The sequence below is a fragment of the Pseudophryne corroboree genome, chromosome 7, assembly GCF_028390025.1.
Source record: "Pseudophryne corroboree isolate aPseCor3 chromosome 7, aPseCor3.hap2, whole genome shotgun sequence".
NCBI lineage: Eukaryota > Metazoa > Chordata > Amphibia > Anura > Myobatrachidae > Pseudophryne > Pseudophryne corroboree.
Window position 1 is genome coordinate 36,416,560 of NC_086450.1, and position 17,774 is coordinate 36,434,333.

The 17,774-nt window shown below is 48.3% G+C and overlaps 1 protein-coding gene and 1 non-coding gene across 3 annotated transcripts in view; one reads left to right on the forward strand and one right to left on the reverse strand.

Moving 5' to 3' along the window:
- The window catches only part of EHHADH (enoyl-CoA hydratase and 3-hydroxyacyl CoA dehydrogenase), a 244,519-nt gene that overhangs the window by 160,310 nt on the left and 66,435 nt on the right, over positions 1 to 17,774 (reverse strand). The window lies entirely within an intron of this gene.
- LOC134946616 (5S ribosomal RNA) lies at positions 6,919 to 7,037 on the forward strand. Its single transcript, XR_010182291.1, has one exon. It is a non-coding gene; the product is annotated as a 5S ribosomal RNA (ribosomal RNA).

Below are 17,774 nucleotides of genomic sequence, written 5' to 3' on the forward strand. Positions count from 1 at the left end.
AGTAGAGCATTGTAGATCGACCAAAGTTCCAGAATGTTGATCGGAAGGAGGGCTTCGTGGGCTGACCACCTGCCCTGGAACTGAGCCCCTTGGGTGACAACACTGCATCCTCTCAGACTCGCAACCGTCGTGAGGAGGATCCAATCCTGAATCCCGAAACTCCAGCCTTCCAGGAGATTGGAGGACTGCAGCCACCACAGGAGGGAAATCCTGGGCTGAGGCAACAGCCATATCATCCGGTGCATCTGTAGGTGTGATCCGGACCACTTGCTCAGGAGATCCAATTGAAATGTTCTGGCATGGAACCTCCCATATTGGATTGCCTCGTAAGAGGCAACCATCTTCCCCAACAATCTTATGCAAAGTTGGATGGATACTCGAGCAGGTCGGAGCACCATGTGGACCATCTCCTGAAGTGTTCTCGCTTTTTCCTCCAGGAGGAATACTTTCTGGGCCACAGTATCCAGTAACATCCCCAGGAACAGGAGCCGCTGAGTTGGCTCGAGGTCGGACTTCTGTAAATTGAGAATCCACCCATGGTGTGACAGAAGTTGAATAGTGCGGTCGATATGGAGCAATAAATCTCCCTGGATCTTGCTTTTATCAGGAGATCGCCCAGGTAAGGGACAACATTGACCTCCTGGACTCGGAGCTGGAACATCATCTCCGCCATTACTTTTGTGAATACCCTCAGAGCTGTGGACAGGCCGAAGAGCAGTGCCTGGAACTGGTAGTGATTGTCCAATAGGGCAAACCTCATATAAGCCTGATGAGATGGCCAAACTGGAATATGAAGGTAGGCGTCCTTGATATCCAAGGAAACCATAAATTCCTGTTCTTCCAGGCCCGCAATTACTGCTCTCAAGGATTCCATTCTGAACTTGAAAACCTTCATGTAAGGGTTCAAGGACTTTAGATTCAAAATGGGTCTTACCGAACCGTCCGGCTTCGGTACCACAAACAGGTTGGAGTAATAACCCTTTCCTCATTGTGGTATTGGTACTGGAACAACTTTTGGATGGCCTGTTGCAACGTAACTTGCGTATCCTACAAAGATGGTAAATTTGATTTGAAAAATCATTGGGGAGGAGCACCGTTGAACTCCAGCTTGTAGCCCTGGGAAATGAGGTCCTTGACCCAGGTATCCTGGCAGGAAACCTCCCAGATGCGGCTGAAGTGACGCAGTCGAGCTCCCACCTAGAGATCCCCTCGGGGTGGGTGGGCACCGTCATGCTGAGGACTTAGGAACAGAGCACCAGTTCGTGTTTCCACTGAGAACCGGTGTTTGCAGGTCTTCTTGTCTTACCTCTGGTGCCTCTAGCCGCATTGGAGGCACATCTGGCCCTAGATCGAAATCTGTTAGACCGAAAGGACTGAACAGACGGCCCTGGGTAGGAACGCCTAGCCGGCGGGGCCCCAGAGGGGGAGAAACGTGGATTTTCCTGCAGTGACTTTGGAAATCCACGTATCCAACTCAACCCCAAAGAGCCATTCCCCAGAAAAGGGGAGAGATTCCACACTGCACTTGGATTCTGCGTCCGATTTCCAATGACGCAACCACAAGGCAGACACTGCCATGGCAGAAATCCTAGCATTAATATTGCCCAACTCCTTGAGCGAGTCACACAGGACCAGAGGAATATCCCCAGAGAGGCCCTCCTGAATTTGAGGAGCCCACGTGTGAATGGCATGGGTCATCCAGCAACCCGCTATAACCAGCCTTTGCGATACACCTGCTGCTGTGTAGATAGACTTTAGTGTAGTCTCTATTTTTCTGGCCCCAGGGTCCTTTATGGTAAAAGGAGCCCGGGGCAGGCAGCACCGCCTTTTTTGACAGTCGAGAGACCCATACATCAACTCACAGATGTTCTTCCCAGAATTTCCTACCTTCAGGAGCAAATGGGAAAGTGTGCAAAAATCTTTTTGACACTTGGTATTTTTTGTCTGGATTTTTGCAGGCTAACTTAAACAGGTCCTCTAACTCTGCAGAATCAGGGAAAGTGACATAAGGCTTGTTTTTGTGTAAAGAAAAACAACTGCTGTGACGCAGCATCCTCTAGAGGGAGCTTTAACACGTCCCGTATAGCCAGAATGAGGGGTTCAATACCCTGAGCAGAAGCGTAATCCAAGTCATCCCCATCCTCCTGTATATCCTCATCTGAATCAGATAGTAAGGCAGGTAAACCACGCTTTAGTGGTCCTGAGTTAGAGAGGGGGGCTGTGTAACATCTGCCCTGGCAGCTAAGTCTGCAACAGCCTTTTGCAGTAGCTGAGTTTTCTTAACATTAGCAGTGAGTTGTGATGACATATCAGACATCATATTCTTAAGGGCGCCTAGCCAGGAGGGCTCTTGACCATCTCCCCCAACCCCCTCACTGAGTTGTGAATATTGGCTGCATTGTTCACATGCAACAGAATCAGATAAGGGAGAGAATCTAGTGTCACACACACTGCATAGTTTGTGTTTACCCATGTTCACATTAAATCACAATGACATACACACAGACAGTAAATCTTATCAAGCCTGCCCTTACTGTATGTGAGACCAGCACACCCCAGCTACACAGCTCCAGTGAGGCTGTCAGCTTATTTTATCAGTGAAACACTAATGATTTTTGTTCTATATAGGACACAGATTCTGTACAATAGCGGCTCCCCCCCTTTGCTACACCCTGTACCAGTTTTCCAGCGTTTTCTGAGTGTCAGGAAAAGCTGTGTGTGCCTGCTGCTGCTGTAGTAAACAGAGGAAGGTGCGAAAATGCCGCTGGTCCCACTCTGAGGTAGATCCGCCCCCCCACAATGGCGCCAGAGCTACAGAGTTTTTTATATTGGCAATGTCTCCTAAAGTGCTTAAAAACCATCACACAAGTGCTAGTTTAAGCCACCGCTAGCCAGTGTACACAGGGGGCTCTAGCGGGGACCCCCCCCCCAAGAAGGTCCCGTATGCTGCGCCAGCGTTCAGCCGCACCATGAACCGGGGGACCCCCCTGTACTCACCACTGTCGTCACCTTCAGGCATCTGTTAGGGGTGTGCGGCGATTCCAACAGCCAAGGCGCAGTGCCCCGCTGAACAAACAACCTCTCAGGACGGTGGTCCTGCAGCGGGAAAGTGGCTCTGAAACCTCGCAAGGCTGGTAACCCCCCCTCCTAACTCCCACGGTGCAGGTATGCTGTTGCCCAAACAGCATATCGAAAATAGTAAGGATTTAAAAGAAACTGAAGAAAACTCTCTGGAGCTGCAGAGATGTGCATCCTCTCCTGAGGGCACTTTTTTTCTAAACTGCCTGTGGGAGGGGGCATAGAGGGGAGGAGCCAGCACACCCAGTGAAGAAATTTAAAGTGAACCGGCTCCTTTGGACCCCGTCTATACCCCATAGTACTAAGTCTTCCCAATATCCCTTATGGATGCTAGAGAAAATATGATTTTCTGTAATATACCACTCTACACATCGCGGGCATGTCAGATATCTGATGGAACTTTATAAAGGATTTGATAATAGCCAGGCTACAGGAAAATAGGATTTTATATACAGGTTGCGTATCCCTTATCCAAAATGCTTGGGACCAGAAGTATTCTGGATATCGGATTATTCCGTATTTTGGAATAATTGCATACCATAATGAGATATCATGGTGATGGGACCTAAATCTAAGCACAGAATACATTTATGTTTCATATACACCTTATACACACAGCCTGAAGGTCATTTTAGCCAATATTTTTAATAACTTTGTGCATTAAGCAAAGTGTGTCTACATTCACACAATTCATTTATGTTTCATATACACCTTACACACAGCCTGAAGGTCATTAAATACAATATGTTTAGCAACTTTGTGAATTAAACAAAGTTTGTGTACATTGAGCCATCAGAAAACAAAGGTTTCACTATCTCAGTCCTACTCAAAAAATAAGAATTCACTCACCGGTAATTCTATTTCTCGTAGTCCGTAGTGGATGCTGGGACTACGTAAGGACCATGGGGAATAGCGGCTCCGCAGGAGACTGGGCACAACTATAAAGAAAGCTTTAGACTACTGGTGTGCACTGGCTCCTCCCACTATGACCCTCCTCCAGACTTCAGTTAGGATACTGTGCCCGGAAGAGCTGACACAATAAGGAAGGATTTTGAATCCCGGGTAAGACTCATACCAGCCACACCAATCACACCGTATAACTCGTGATACAATACCCAGTTAACAGTATGATAACAACTGTGCCTCTCAACAGATGGCTCAACAATAACCCTTTAGTTAAACAATAACTATATACAAGTATTGCAGACAATCCGCACTTGGGATGGGCGCCCAGCATCCACTACGGACTACGAGAAATAGAATTACCGGTGAGTAAATTCTTATTTTCTCTGACGTCCTAAGTGGATGCTGGGACTCCGTAAGGACCATGGGGATTATACCAAAGCTCCCAAACGGGCGGGAGAGTGCGGATGACTCTGCAGCACCGAATGGGCAAACTCTAGGTACTCCTCAGCCAGGGTGTCAAACTTGTAGAATTTTGCAAATGTGTTTGACCCCGACCAAGTAGCTGCTCGGCAAAGTTGTAGAGCAGAGACCCCTCGGGCAGCCGCCCAAGAAGAGCCCACCTTCCTCGTGGAATGGGCTCTCACTGATTTAGGATGCGGCAGTCCAGCCACAGAATGTGCAAGCTGAATCGTACTACAGATCCAGCGAGCAATAGTCTGCTTTGAAGCAGGTGCACCCAACTTGTTGGGCGCATACAGGATAAATAGCGAGTCAGTCTTTCTGACTCCAGCTGTCCTGGAAACATAGACTTTCAGGGCCCTGACTACGTCCAACAACGTGGAAGCCTCCAAGTCTTTAGTAGCCGCAGGCACCACGATAGGTTGGTTCAGATGAAAAGCGGATACCACTTTAGGGAGAAACTGGGGACGAGTCCTCAATTCTGCCCTATCCATATGGAAAATCAGATAAGGGCTTTTACATGACAAAGCCGCCAATTCTGATACACGTCTGGCCGAAGCCAAGGCCAACAACATGACCACTTTCCACATGAGATATTTCAAATCCACGGTTTTTAGTGGCTCAAACCAATGTGACTTTAGGAAATCCAACACCACGTTGAGATCCCAAGGTGCCACTGGAGGCACAAAAGGGGGCTGAATATGCAGCACTCCCTTAACAAAATTCTGAACTTCAGGTAGTGAAGCCAGTTCTCTCTGGAAGAAAATCGATAGAGCCGAAATCTGGACCTTAATGGAACCCAATTTTAGGCCCATAGTCACCCCCTGACTGCAGGAAGTGCAGAAATCGACCTAGCTGAAATTCCTCCGTTGGGGCCTTCCTGGCCTCACACCACGCAACATATTTTCGCCAAATGCGGTGATAATGGTTTGCGGTAACTTCTTTCCTAGCTTTAATCAGCGTAGGAATGACTTCTTCCGGAATGCCCCTTTCCTTCAGGATCCGGTTTTCAACCGCCATGCCGTCAAACGCAGCCGCGGTAAGTCTTGGAACAGACAGGGCCCCCGCTGTAGCAGGTCCTGTCTGAGCGGCAGAGGCCATGGGTCCTCTGAGATCATTTCTTGAAGTTCCGGGTACCAAGCTCTTCTTGGCCAATCCGGAACAATGAGTATAGTTCTTACTCCTCTTCTCCTTATTATCCTCAGTACCTTTGGTATGAGAGGAAGAGGAGGGAACACACATACCGACCGGTACACCCACGGTGTCACTAGAGCGTCCACAGCTATCGCCTGAGGGTCTCTCGACCTGGCGCAATATCTTTCTAGCTTTTTGTTTAGGCGGGATGCCATCATGTCCACCTGTGGCCTTTCCCAACGGTTTACAATCATTTGGAAGACTTCTGGATGAAGTCCCCACTCTCCCGGGTGGAGGTCGTGCCTGCTGAGGAAGTCTGCTTCCCAGTTGTCCACTCCCGGAATGAACACTGCTGACAGTGCTAACACGTGATTTTCCGCCCATCGGAGAATCCTTGTGGCTTCTGCCATCGCCGTCCTGCTTCTCGTGCCGCCCTGTCGGTTTACATGGGCGACCGCTGTGATGTTGTCTGACTGGATCAGTACCGGCTGGTTTTGAAGCAGGGGTTTTGCCTGACTTAGGGCATTGTAAATGGCCCTCAGTTCCAGAATATTTATGTGCAGGGAAGTCTCCTGACTTGACCATAGTCCTTGGAAGTTTCTTCCCTGTGTGACTGCCCCCCAGCCTCGAAGGCTGGCATCCGTGGTCACCAGGACCCAGTCCTGTATGCCGAATCTGCGGCCCTCTTGAAGATGAGCACTCTGCAGCCACCACAGCAGAGACACCCTGGTCCTTGGAGACAGGGTTATCAGCCGATGCATCTGAAGATGCGATCCGGACCACTTGTCCAATAGGTCCCACTGAAAGGTTCTTGCATGGAACCTGCCGAATGGAATTGCTTCGTAGGAAGCTACCATCTTTCCCAGGATCCGCGTGCAGTGATGCACCGACACCTGTTTTGGTTTTAGGAGGCCTCTGACTAGAGATGACAGCTCCTTGGCCTTCTCCTCCGGGAGAAACACTTTTTTCTGTTCTGTGTCCAAAACCATCCCCAGGAACAGTAGACGTGTCGTAGGGATCAGCTGTGACTTTGGAATATTTAGAACCCAGCCGTGCTGTTGTAGCACCTCCCGAGATAGTGCTACCCCGACCAACAACTGCTCCCTGGACCTCGCCTTTATCAGGAGATCGTCCAAGTACGGGATAATTAAAACTCCCTTCTTTCGAAGGAGTATCATCATTTCGGCCATTACCTTGGTAAAGACCCTCGGAGCCGTGGATAGACCGAACGGCAACGTCTGGAATTGGTAATGACAATCCTGTACCACAAATCTGAGGTACTCCTGGTGAGGATGGTAAATGGGGACATGCAGGTAAGCATCCTTGATGTCCAGTGATACAATCTACAGCCACACCACACTGAATACGCCCAATCTCATCTGATCTTGGAAGCTAAGCAGTGTTGGGCCTGGTTAGTACTTGGATGGGAGACCACCTGGGAATACAAGGTGCTGTAGATACGATTACCGATGTGAACAAGCTTCAGTGAAACGTACGTCATCGGCATACCAGACGTACATGGTTTCCGGGGGCGTGGAATCCTCAGCCCGACCCGGCGTCTGGTCACGTGAGCGGTTCCCTGCATCTGTTCGTACACACAGGAATGGTGATCCACACACGCTAAATTTCAGAGCGGCTCTCTCATCCAACTCAGTTCCCCTACGGTCTCTGCACTGTGGCGGCACAACAGGGAAGTAGGGGTTCTTTGCGGGACAGCAGAAGCGACTCGCACTTCTTTCTTCCATCCCGGTATCAGATGTTACCTGAACTCTCAACGGCCTCATTCACTGCACTTAGTTGCACATGAGACGATAGCAGATAGGGGAACCAGTCTGGTATTGCCGGGAAGTGCTTATTCTTTCTCCTACTCATTCCCAACATTATTTAGCAGCCTAACGCTTTATAACAGAGCATATGATCTTTAGATACATGGTTGTCATTGTTAGCTACAATACACAGAATTTCTTTATTGTTTCATGCTAAATATTACTATGTGTGGGGTCTGATTATGAGAAAGCTATGGACCTGATGGTTCTTTCCCTTATACCATGCCATGAAGGTAGATAAAAATAAGTGTATATCTCCATGGGAAATTACTGTACTATATGAACCTCATGTCTTTTGGTTTTCTGCTATACCAATCATCGATTCCCTGGAAAGGAACAGATTAACTAATATAAGCTGCTAGTTCATCTAAAAGAGAGAGACCAATGGTGTATTTTTTCTATTTATGAATTTCTGATACATTGGGTGTAATGCATCAGACCTCTCAATTGAAAGAGGTCATTGAACATTAGACTGTCTAATTGATTACTCCTTGATGTACTAAATTTTGACTCCAAATGTAATCAAATTTAGAAACGTGTAGCTACTCCATTCCTGCCCTTTTAGAGGACTACTATTTCTTCCTATTTAAGGGATCACACTGTAATAGATTCAACAGGCACCGCTTATCGGGTATATGCTTTCAGTAAGAGATTTCTTAATCTAGTGAGATAAATCTCCAGATACTTTTCTAGCTACCCGTATTGTTCATTTAACTTATATTTTCACTTATTGTTTCACATATTTTCTTTAACTATTGTATGCTAGAAGTGGCGTTTGATGGGCTGCTCTTGCAACATTGTTAACAGCGCACTACCTACATTATTTAATTATCTATTTTAATAAAAAGGATTTTTCTTGATTTCATATCTACAAAAGTAGCAGATACGTGGCCATATATGGATCCACCTACTGTGAGATCATATTCATTCATATAATAGAATGAACAGGCACCACGTAAAAATTATGCTATGGCTCAGGATCATCTTAGGTCAATTTTGACTGACCTCTTTTGTCTTGTTTTGTTTGTAGATTTATTTGACCCTCTATTTTTAATGATCTTAATAAATGTTAAGTTTTAATTTTATAACAATTTCGATTTAAAAAAGAGTGCACCACCAAGTAAGCCTTCTCTGGGTGACAACCTCCTTATGGTTGTTCTCCCGTTTGTGTCCTTCAATACCATGTAATCCCTCTCGTCCAGGCTTGCAATAATCGCCCTGAGCGATTCCATCTTGAACTTGAATTTTTTTATATATGTGTTCAAGGATTTCAAATTTAAAATGGGTCTCACCGAACCGTCCGGTTTCGGTACCACAAACATTGTGGAATAGTAACCCTGTCCTTGTTGAAGTAGGGGCACCTTTACTATCACCTGTTGTGAATACAGCTTGTGAATTGCCTGTAACACTGCCTCCCTGCCTGAGGGAGTGGTTGGTAAGGCAGATTTGAGGAAACAGCGGGGGGGAGACGTCTCGAATTCCAGCTTGTACCCCTGAGATACTATTTGAAAGATCCAGGGATCCACCCGTGAGCGAGCCCACTGATTGCTGAAATATTTGAGACGGGCCCCCACCGTACCTGGCTCCGCCTGTGGAGCCCCAGCGTCATGCTGTGGATTTAGAGGAAGCGGGGGGAGGACTTTTGCTCCTGGGAACTGGCTGTATGCTGCAGCTTTTTCCCCCTACCTCTGCCTCTGGGCAGAAAGGACGCGCCCTTAACCCGCTTGCCCCTATTGGGCCGAAAGGACTGTACCTGATAATACAGTGCTTTCTTTGGTTGTGAGGGAACATGGGGTAAAAATGTAGACTTCCCAGCTGTTGCTGTGGAAACGAGGTCCGAGAGACCATCCCCGAACAACTCCTCACCCTTATAAGGCAGAACTTCCATGTGCCTTTTGGAATCTGCATCTCCTGTCCACTGCCGAGTCCATAACCCTCTCCTGGCAGAAATGGACATTGCACTAATTTTGGATGCCAGCCGGCAAATATCCCTCTGTGCATCCCTCATGTATAAAAGTGCGTCTTTAATATGCTCTACGGTTAGCAATATAGTGTCCCTGTCTAGGGTATCAATATTTTCCGACAGGGAATCTGACCACGCAGCTGCAGCACTGCACATCCATGCTGACGCAATAGCTGGCCTCAGTATAACACCTGTGTGTGTATATATAGACTTCAGGATAGCCTCCTGCTTTCTATCAGCAGATTCCTTCAGGGCGGCCGTATCCGGAGACGGTAGTGCCACCTTCTTTGACAAGGGTGTGAGCGCTTTATCCACCCTAGGGGATGTTTCCCAGCGTGACCTATCCTCTGGCGGGAAAGGGTACGCCATTAGTAACCTCTTAGAAATTACCAGTTTCTTATCAGGAGAAGCCCACGCTTCTTCACACACGTCATTTAACTCCTCAGATGGAGGAAAAGCTACTGGTAATTTTTTCTCTCCAAACATAATACCCTTTTTTGTGGTACCGGGGGTAACATCAGAAATGTGCAACACATTTTTCATTGCCTCAATCATGTAACGTGTGGCCCTATTGGAAGTTACATTAGTCTCATCGTCGTCGACACTGGAGTCAGTATCCGTGTCGACATCTGTGTCTGCCATCTGAGGTAGCGGGCGTTTTAGAGCCCCTGATGGCTTTTGAGACGCCTGGGCAGGCACAGGCTGAGAAGCCGGCTGTCCCATAGTAGGTATGTCGTCAAACCTTTTATGCAAGGAGTCGACACTGTCGCGTTATTCCTTCCACAGAACCATCCACTCAGGTGTCGACCCCGCAGGGGGTGACATCACATTTACAGGCATTTGCTCCGCCTCCACATAAGCCTCCTCATCAAACATGTCGACACAGCCGTACCGACACACCGCATACACACAGGGAATGCTCTGACAGAGGACAGGACCCCACAAAGCCCTTTGGGGAGACAGAGAGAGAGTATGCCAGCACACACATATATATATATACTGCGCCTAAATTTAGTGCCCCCCCCTCTCTTTTTTACCCTTCTGTAGCTTGTAGACTGCAGGGGAGAGCCAGGGAGCTTCCTTCCAGCGGAGCTGTGAGGGAAAAATGGCGCCAGTGTGCTGAGGGAGTTAGCCCCGCCCCTTTTTCGGCGGACTTCTCCCGCGTTTTTGAAACTCTGGCAGGGGTATTAATTTACACCTATATAGCCTCTGGGACTATATATGGTGTATATTTGCCAGCCAAGGTGTGTAATATTGCCCTCAGGGCACCCCACCCCCCCAGCGCCCTGCACCCATCAGTGACCGGAGTGTGAGGTGTACATGAGGAGCAATGGTGCACAGCTGCAGTGCTGTGCGCTACCTTGGTGAAGACCGAAGTCTTCTGCCGCCGATTTTCCGGACCTCTTCATGCTTCTGGCTCTGTAAGGGGGACGGCGGCGCGGCTCCGGGAACGAACATCAAGGTCGGGTCCTGCGGTCGATCCCTCTGGAGCTAATGGTGTCCAGTAGCCTAAGAAGCCCAAACTACCACCTGTTAGGTAGGTTCGCTTCTTCTCCCCTTAGTCCCTCGCTGCAGTGAGTCTGTTGCCAGCAGATCTCACTGTAAAATAAAAAACCTAAAATATACTTTCTTTCTAGGAGCTCAGGAGAGCCCCTAGTGTGCATCCAGCTCAGCCGGGCACAAGAATCTAACTGAAGTCTGGAGGAGGGTCATAGTGGGAGGAGCCAGTGCACACCAGTAGTCTAAAGCTTTCTTTATAGTTGTGCCCAGTCTCCTGCGGAGCCGCTATTCCCCATGGTCCTTACGGAGTCCCAGCATCCACTTAGGACGTCAGAGAAAATTCCGTATTTTGAAATATTCCGTATTTTGGAATATTTGGATATGGGATACTCAACCTGTACCTACAGGTAAATCCTTTTCTCGTAGTCCGTAGAGGATGCTGGGGTCCAATTTAGTACCATGGGGGTATAGACGGGTCCAATAGGAGCCACTGGCACTTTAAGAGTTTAATAGTGTGGGTTGGCTCCTCCTTCTATGCCCCTCCTACCAGACTCAGTCAAGAAACTGTGCCCGAGGAGACGGACATACTTTGAGAGAAGGAAATATACAGATAGTGGTGAGATTTACACCAGCTCACACATACTGTAACAAAAGGAAAGCCAAGCTAACCAACGTGAAACGATTCAGCAACGGCTGAACCAACAATACTTAACCAAGTAACAATGCAGGAAATCGAAGCACTGGACGGGCGCCCAGCATCTACTACGGACTACGAGAAAAGGATTTACCGGTAGGTATATAAAATCCTATTTTCTCTTACGTCTTAGAGGATGCTAGGGTCCAATTTAGTACCATGGGGATGTACCAAAGCTCCCAGTATGGGAGAGAGAGTGCTGAGGTTCCTGCAGAACAGATTGACCAAACTTTAGGTCCTCAAAGGCCAAAGTATCGAACTTGTAGAACGTAGCAAAAGTGTTTGACCCTGACCAAGTAGCTGCTCGGGAAAGCTGTAAAGCCGAGACACCCCGGGCAGCTGCCCAGGACGAACCCGCTTTACGAGTAGAGTGGGTCTGAACAGATTTTGGAATCTGCAATCCTGCCGTAGAATATACATGCTGGATAGTAAGTCTGATCCAGCGAGAAATGGTCTGCTTAGAAGCAGGACATCCAATCTTGTTGGGATCATAAAGGACAAACAGTGCGTTCGACTTCCTGTGACGAGAGGTTCTCTTCACATATAGGGGGTAATTCCAAGTTGATCGCAGCAGGAAATTTGTTAGCAGTTGGGCAAACCCATGTGCACTGCAGGGGGGGCAGATAAAAAATTTGCAGAGAGTTAGATTTGGGTGGGTTAATAAGAATTTACTTACCGATAATTCTATTTCTCGTAGTCCGTAGTGGATGCTGGGGACTCCGTCAGGACCATGGGGAATAGCGGCTCCGCAGGAGACAGGGCACAAAAGCAAGCTTTTAGGATCACATGGTGTGTACTGGCTCCTCCCCCTATGACCCTCCTCCAAGCCTCAGTTAGGTACTGTGCCCGGACGAGCGTACACAATAAGGAAGGATCTTGAATCCCGGGTAAGACTCATACCAGCCACACCAATCACACCGTACAACTTGTGATCTGAACCCAGTTAACAGTATGATAACAAAGAAGTAGCCTCTTAACAAAGATGGCTCACAACAATAATAACCCGATTTTTGTAACAATAACTATGTACAAGTAATGCAGACAATCCGCACTTGGGATGGGCGCCCAGCATCCACTACGGACTACGAGAAATAGAATTATCGGTAAGTAAATTCTTATTTTCTCTAACGTCCTAGTGGATGCTGGGGACTCCGTCAGGACCATGGGGATTATACCAAAGCTCCCAAACGGGCGGGAGAGTGCGGATGACTCTGCAGCACCGAATGAGAGAACTCCAAGTCCTCTTTAGCCAGAGTATCAAATTTGTAAAATTTTACAAACGTGTTCTCCCCTGACCACGTAGCTGCTCGGCAAAGTTGTAATGCCGAGACCCCTCGGGCAGCCGCCCAAGATGAGCCCACCTTCCTTGTGGAGTGGGATTTTACAGTTTTAGGCTGTGGCAGGCCTGCCACAGAATGTGCAAGTTGAATTGTGCTACAGATCCAACGAGCAATCGTCTGCTTAGACGCAGGAGCACCCATCTTGTTGGGTGCATACAAGATAAACAACGAGTCAGATTTTCTGACTCCAGCTGTCCTTGAAATATATATTTTCAATGCTCTGACAACGTCCAGTAACTTGGAGTCCTCCAAGTCGCTAGTAGCCGCAGGCACCACAATAGGCTGGTTCAAGTGAAAAGCCGAAACCACCTTAGGGAGAAAATGAGGACGTGTCCGCAGTTCTGCCCTGTCCGAATGGAAAATCAGATATGGGCTTTTGTACGATAAAGCCGCCAACTCTGAAACTCTCCTGGCTGAAGCCAGGGCCAATAGCATGGTTACTTTCCATGTAAGATACTTCAAATCTACCGATTTGAGAGGCTCAAACCAATGAGATTTGAGAAATTCCAAAACTACGTTTAGATCCCACGGTGCCACTGGAGGCACAATTGGGGGTTGTATATGTAGTACACCCTTGACAAAAGTTTGTACTTCAGGCACTGAAGCCAATTCTTTCTGGAAGAAGATTGATAAGGCCGAAATTTGAACTTTAATAGACCCCAATTTGAGGCCCATAGACAATCCTGCCTGCAGGAAATGTAGGAATCGACCCAATTGAAATTCTTCCGTTGGGGCCTTCTTGGCCTCACACCACGCAACATATTTTCTCCAAATGCGGTGATAATGTTGTGCGGTCACTTCCTTCCTAGCTTTAATCAAGGTAGGAATAACTTCCTCTGGAATGCCCTTTTCTTTTAGAATCCGGCGTTCAACCGCCATGCCGTCAAACGCAGTCGCGGTAAGTCTTGGAACATACAAGGTCCCTGCTGAAGCAGATCCCTTCTTAGAGGTAGAGGCCACGGATCTTCCGTGAGCATCTCTTGAAGTTCCGGATACCAAGTTCTTCTTGGCCAATCCGGAGCCACTAGTATTGTTCTTACTCCCCTTTTCCGTATAATTCTCAGTACCTTTGGTATGAGAGGCAGAGGAGGAAACACATACACTGACTGGTACACCCACGGTGTTACCAGAGCGTCCACAGCTATTGCCTGAGGGTCTCTTGACCTGGCGCAATATCTGTCCAGTTTTTTGTTGAGGCGAGACGCCATCATGTCCACCTTTGGTTTTTCCCAATGGTTCACAATCATGTGGAAAACTTCCGGATGAAGTCCCCACTCTCCCGGGTGAAGGTCGTGTCTGCTGAGGAAGTCTGCTTCCCAGTTGTCCACTCCCGGGATGAACACTGCTGACAGTGCTATGACATGATTTTCCGCCCAGCGAAGAATCCTTGCAGCTTCTGTCATTGCTCTTCTGCTTCTCGTGCCGCCTTGTCTGTTTACGTGGGCGACTGCCGTGATGTTGTCCGACTGGATCAACACCGGCTGACCCTGAAGCAGCGGTTTCGCCAAGCTTAGAGCATTGTAGATTGCTCTTAGCTCTAGTATATTTATGTGAAGAGACGTCTCCAGGTTTGACCATACACCCTGGAAGTTTCTTCCCTGTGTGACTGCTCCCCAGCCCCGTAGGCTGGCATCCGTAGTCACCAGGACCCAGTCCTGTATGCCGAACCTGCGGCCCTCTAACAGATGGGCACTCTGCAACCACCACAGGAGAGACAACCTTGTCCTTGGTGACAGTGTTATCCGCTGATGCATGTGCAGATGCGATCCGGACCATTTGTCCAGCAGATCCCACTGAAATATTCGTGCATGGAATCTGCCGAATGGAATTGCTTCGTAAGAAGCCACCATCTTTCCCAGGACTCTTGTGCATTGATGTACTGACACATTTCCTGGTTTTAGGAGGTTCCTGACAAGTTCGGATAACTCCCTTGCTTTCTCCTCCGGGAGAAACACCTTTTTCTGAACCGTGTCCAGAATCATTCCCAGGAACAGCAGACGTGTTGTCGGGGACAATTGAGATTTTGGAAGATTCAGAATCCACCCGTGTTGTTGAAGCACTACTTGGGTTAGTGCTACACCGACTTCCAGCTGTTCTCTGGACTTTGCCCTTATCAGGAGATCGTCCAAGTAAGGGATAATTAATACGCCTTTTCTTCGTAGAAGAACCATCATTTCGGTCATTACCTTGGTAAAGACCCGAGGTGCCGTGGACAACCCAAACGGCAGCGTTTGAAACTGATAATGACAGTCTTGTATCACGAACCTGAGATACCCTTGGTGTGAGGGGTAAATTGGGACATGCAGATAAGCATCTTTTATGTCCAGGGACACCATGAAGTCCCCTTCTTCCAGATTCGCTATCACTGCTCTTAGTGACTCCATCTTGAACTTGAATTTCTGTATGTACAGGTTCAAGGATTTCAGATTTAGAATAGGTCTTACCGAACCGTCCGGCTTCGGTACCACAAATAGTGTGGAATAATACCCCTTTCCCTGTTGTAGGCGGGGTACCTTGACTATCACCTGCTGAGAATACAGCTTGTGAATGGCTTCCAATACCGTCGCCCTTTCTGAGGGAGACGTTGGTAAAGCAGACTTTAGGAAACGGCGAGGGGGAGATCTTTCGAATTCCAACATGTAACCCTGAGATACTATCTGCAGGATCCACGGGTCCACCTGTGAGCGAGCCCACTGATTGCTGAAAATCTTTAGTCGACCCCCCACCGCTCCTGAGTCCGCTTGTAAAGCCCCAGCGTCATGCTGATGGCTTTGTAGAACCTGGGGCGGGCTTCTGGTCCTGGGCAGGGGCTGCTTGCTGCCCTCTCTTACCCTTTCCTCTGCCTCGTGGCAGATAAGACTGTCCTTTTGCCCGCTTGTTTTTATAGGAGCGAAAGGACTGCGGCTGAAAAGACGGTGTCTTTTTCTGTTGGGAGGGGGTCTGAGGTAAAAAAGTAAATTTGCCGGCAGTTGCCGTGGCCACCAGATCCGATAGACCAACCCCAAATAATTCCTCTCCTTTATATGGCAATACTTCCATATGCCTTTTGGAATCCGCATCACCTGACCACTGTCGCGTCCATAAACTTCTTCTGGCAGATATGGACATCGCACTTACTCTCGATGCCAGAGTGCAAACATCCCTCTGAGCATCTCGCATATAAAGAAACGCATCCTTTAATTGCTCTAGAGTCAATAAAATACTGTCCCTATCCAGGGTATCAATATTTTCAGTCAGGGAATCCAACCACACTACCCCAGCACTGCACATCCAGGCTGAGGCTATTGCTGGTCGGAGTATAACACCAGTATGCGTGTATATACTCTTCAGGGTAGTTTCCAGCCTCCTATCTGCTGGATCCTTGAGGGCGGCCGTATCTGGAGACGGCAACGCCACTTGTTTTGATAAACGTGTGAGCGCTTTATCCACCCTAGGGGGTGTTTCCCAGCGCGCCCTAACCTCTGGTGGGAAAGGGTATAATGCCAATAACTTCTTAGAAATTAGCAGTTTTCTATCTGGGTTAACCCACGCTTCATCACACACGTCATTCAATTCCTCTGATTCTGGAAAAGCTACAGGTAGTTTTTTCACCCCCCACATAATACCCCTTTTTGAGGTACCTGCAGTATCAGAGATCTGCAAAGCCTCCTTCATTGCCGTGATCATATAACGTGTGGCCCTATTGGAAAATACGTTTGTTTCTTCACCGTCGACACTAGATTCATCTGTGTCGGTACCTGTGTCGACTGACTGAGGTAAGGGACGTTTTACAGCCCCTGACGGTGTCTGAGACGCCTGAGCAGGTACTAACTGGTTTTCCGGCCGTCTCATTTCGTCAACTGACTTTTGTAATGTACTAACATTATCACGTAATTCCATAATTAAAGCCATCCATTCCGGTGTCGACTCCCTAGGGGGTGACATCACCATTACCGGCAATTGCTCCGCCTCCACACCAACATCGTCCTCATACATGTCGACACACACGTACCGACACACAGCAGACACACAGGGAATGCTCTTATCGAAGACAGGACCCCACTAGCCCTTTGGGGAGACAGAGGGAGAGTTTGCCAGCACACACCAAAAGCACTATAAAATGTATATAAACAACCCTAAAAGGTGTTGTTTTTGTTATATGCGCTTTAAATATATAAATATCGCCAAAATATGCCCCCCTTCTCTTTGTTACCCTGTTTCTGTAGTGCAGTGCAGGGGAGAGTCCTGGGAGCCTTCCTCACAGCGGAGCTGAGCAGGAAAATGGCGCTGTGTGCTGAGGAGAATAAGCCCCGCCCCCTTTTCGGCGGGCTTTTCTCCCGGGTTTTGAGATATCTGGCCTGGGTTAAATACATACATATAGCCTCAATGGCTATATGTGATGTATTCTTTGCCATCAAAGGTATTAAATATTGCTGCCCAGGGCGCCCCCAGCAGCGCCCTGCACCCTCCGTGACCGTTCAGTGTGAAGTGTGTAGCAACAATGGCGCACAGCTGCAGTGCTGTGCGCTACCTTCATGAAGGCTGAAGAGCCTTCTGCCGCCTGTTTCCGGACCCTCGATCTTCAGCATCTGTAAGGGGGATCGGCGGCGCGGCTCCGGGACGAACCCCAGGGTGACCTGTGTTCCGACTCCCTCTGAAGCTATGTCCAGTAGCCTAAGACTCCAATCCATCCTGCACGCAGGTGAGTTGAAAATCTCTCCCCTAAGTCCCTCGATGCAGTGAGCCTGTTGCCAGCAGGACTCACTGAAAATAATAAACCTAAAAACTTTTTCTAAGCAGCTCTTTAGGAGAGCCACCTAGATTGCACCCTGCTCGGACGGGCACAAAAACCTAACTGAGGCTTGGAGGAGGGTCATAGGGGGAAGAGCCAGTAC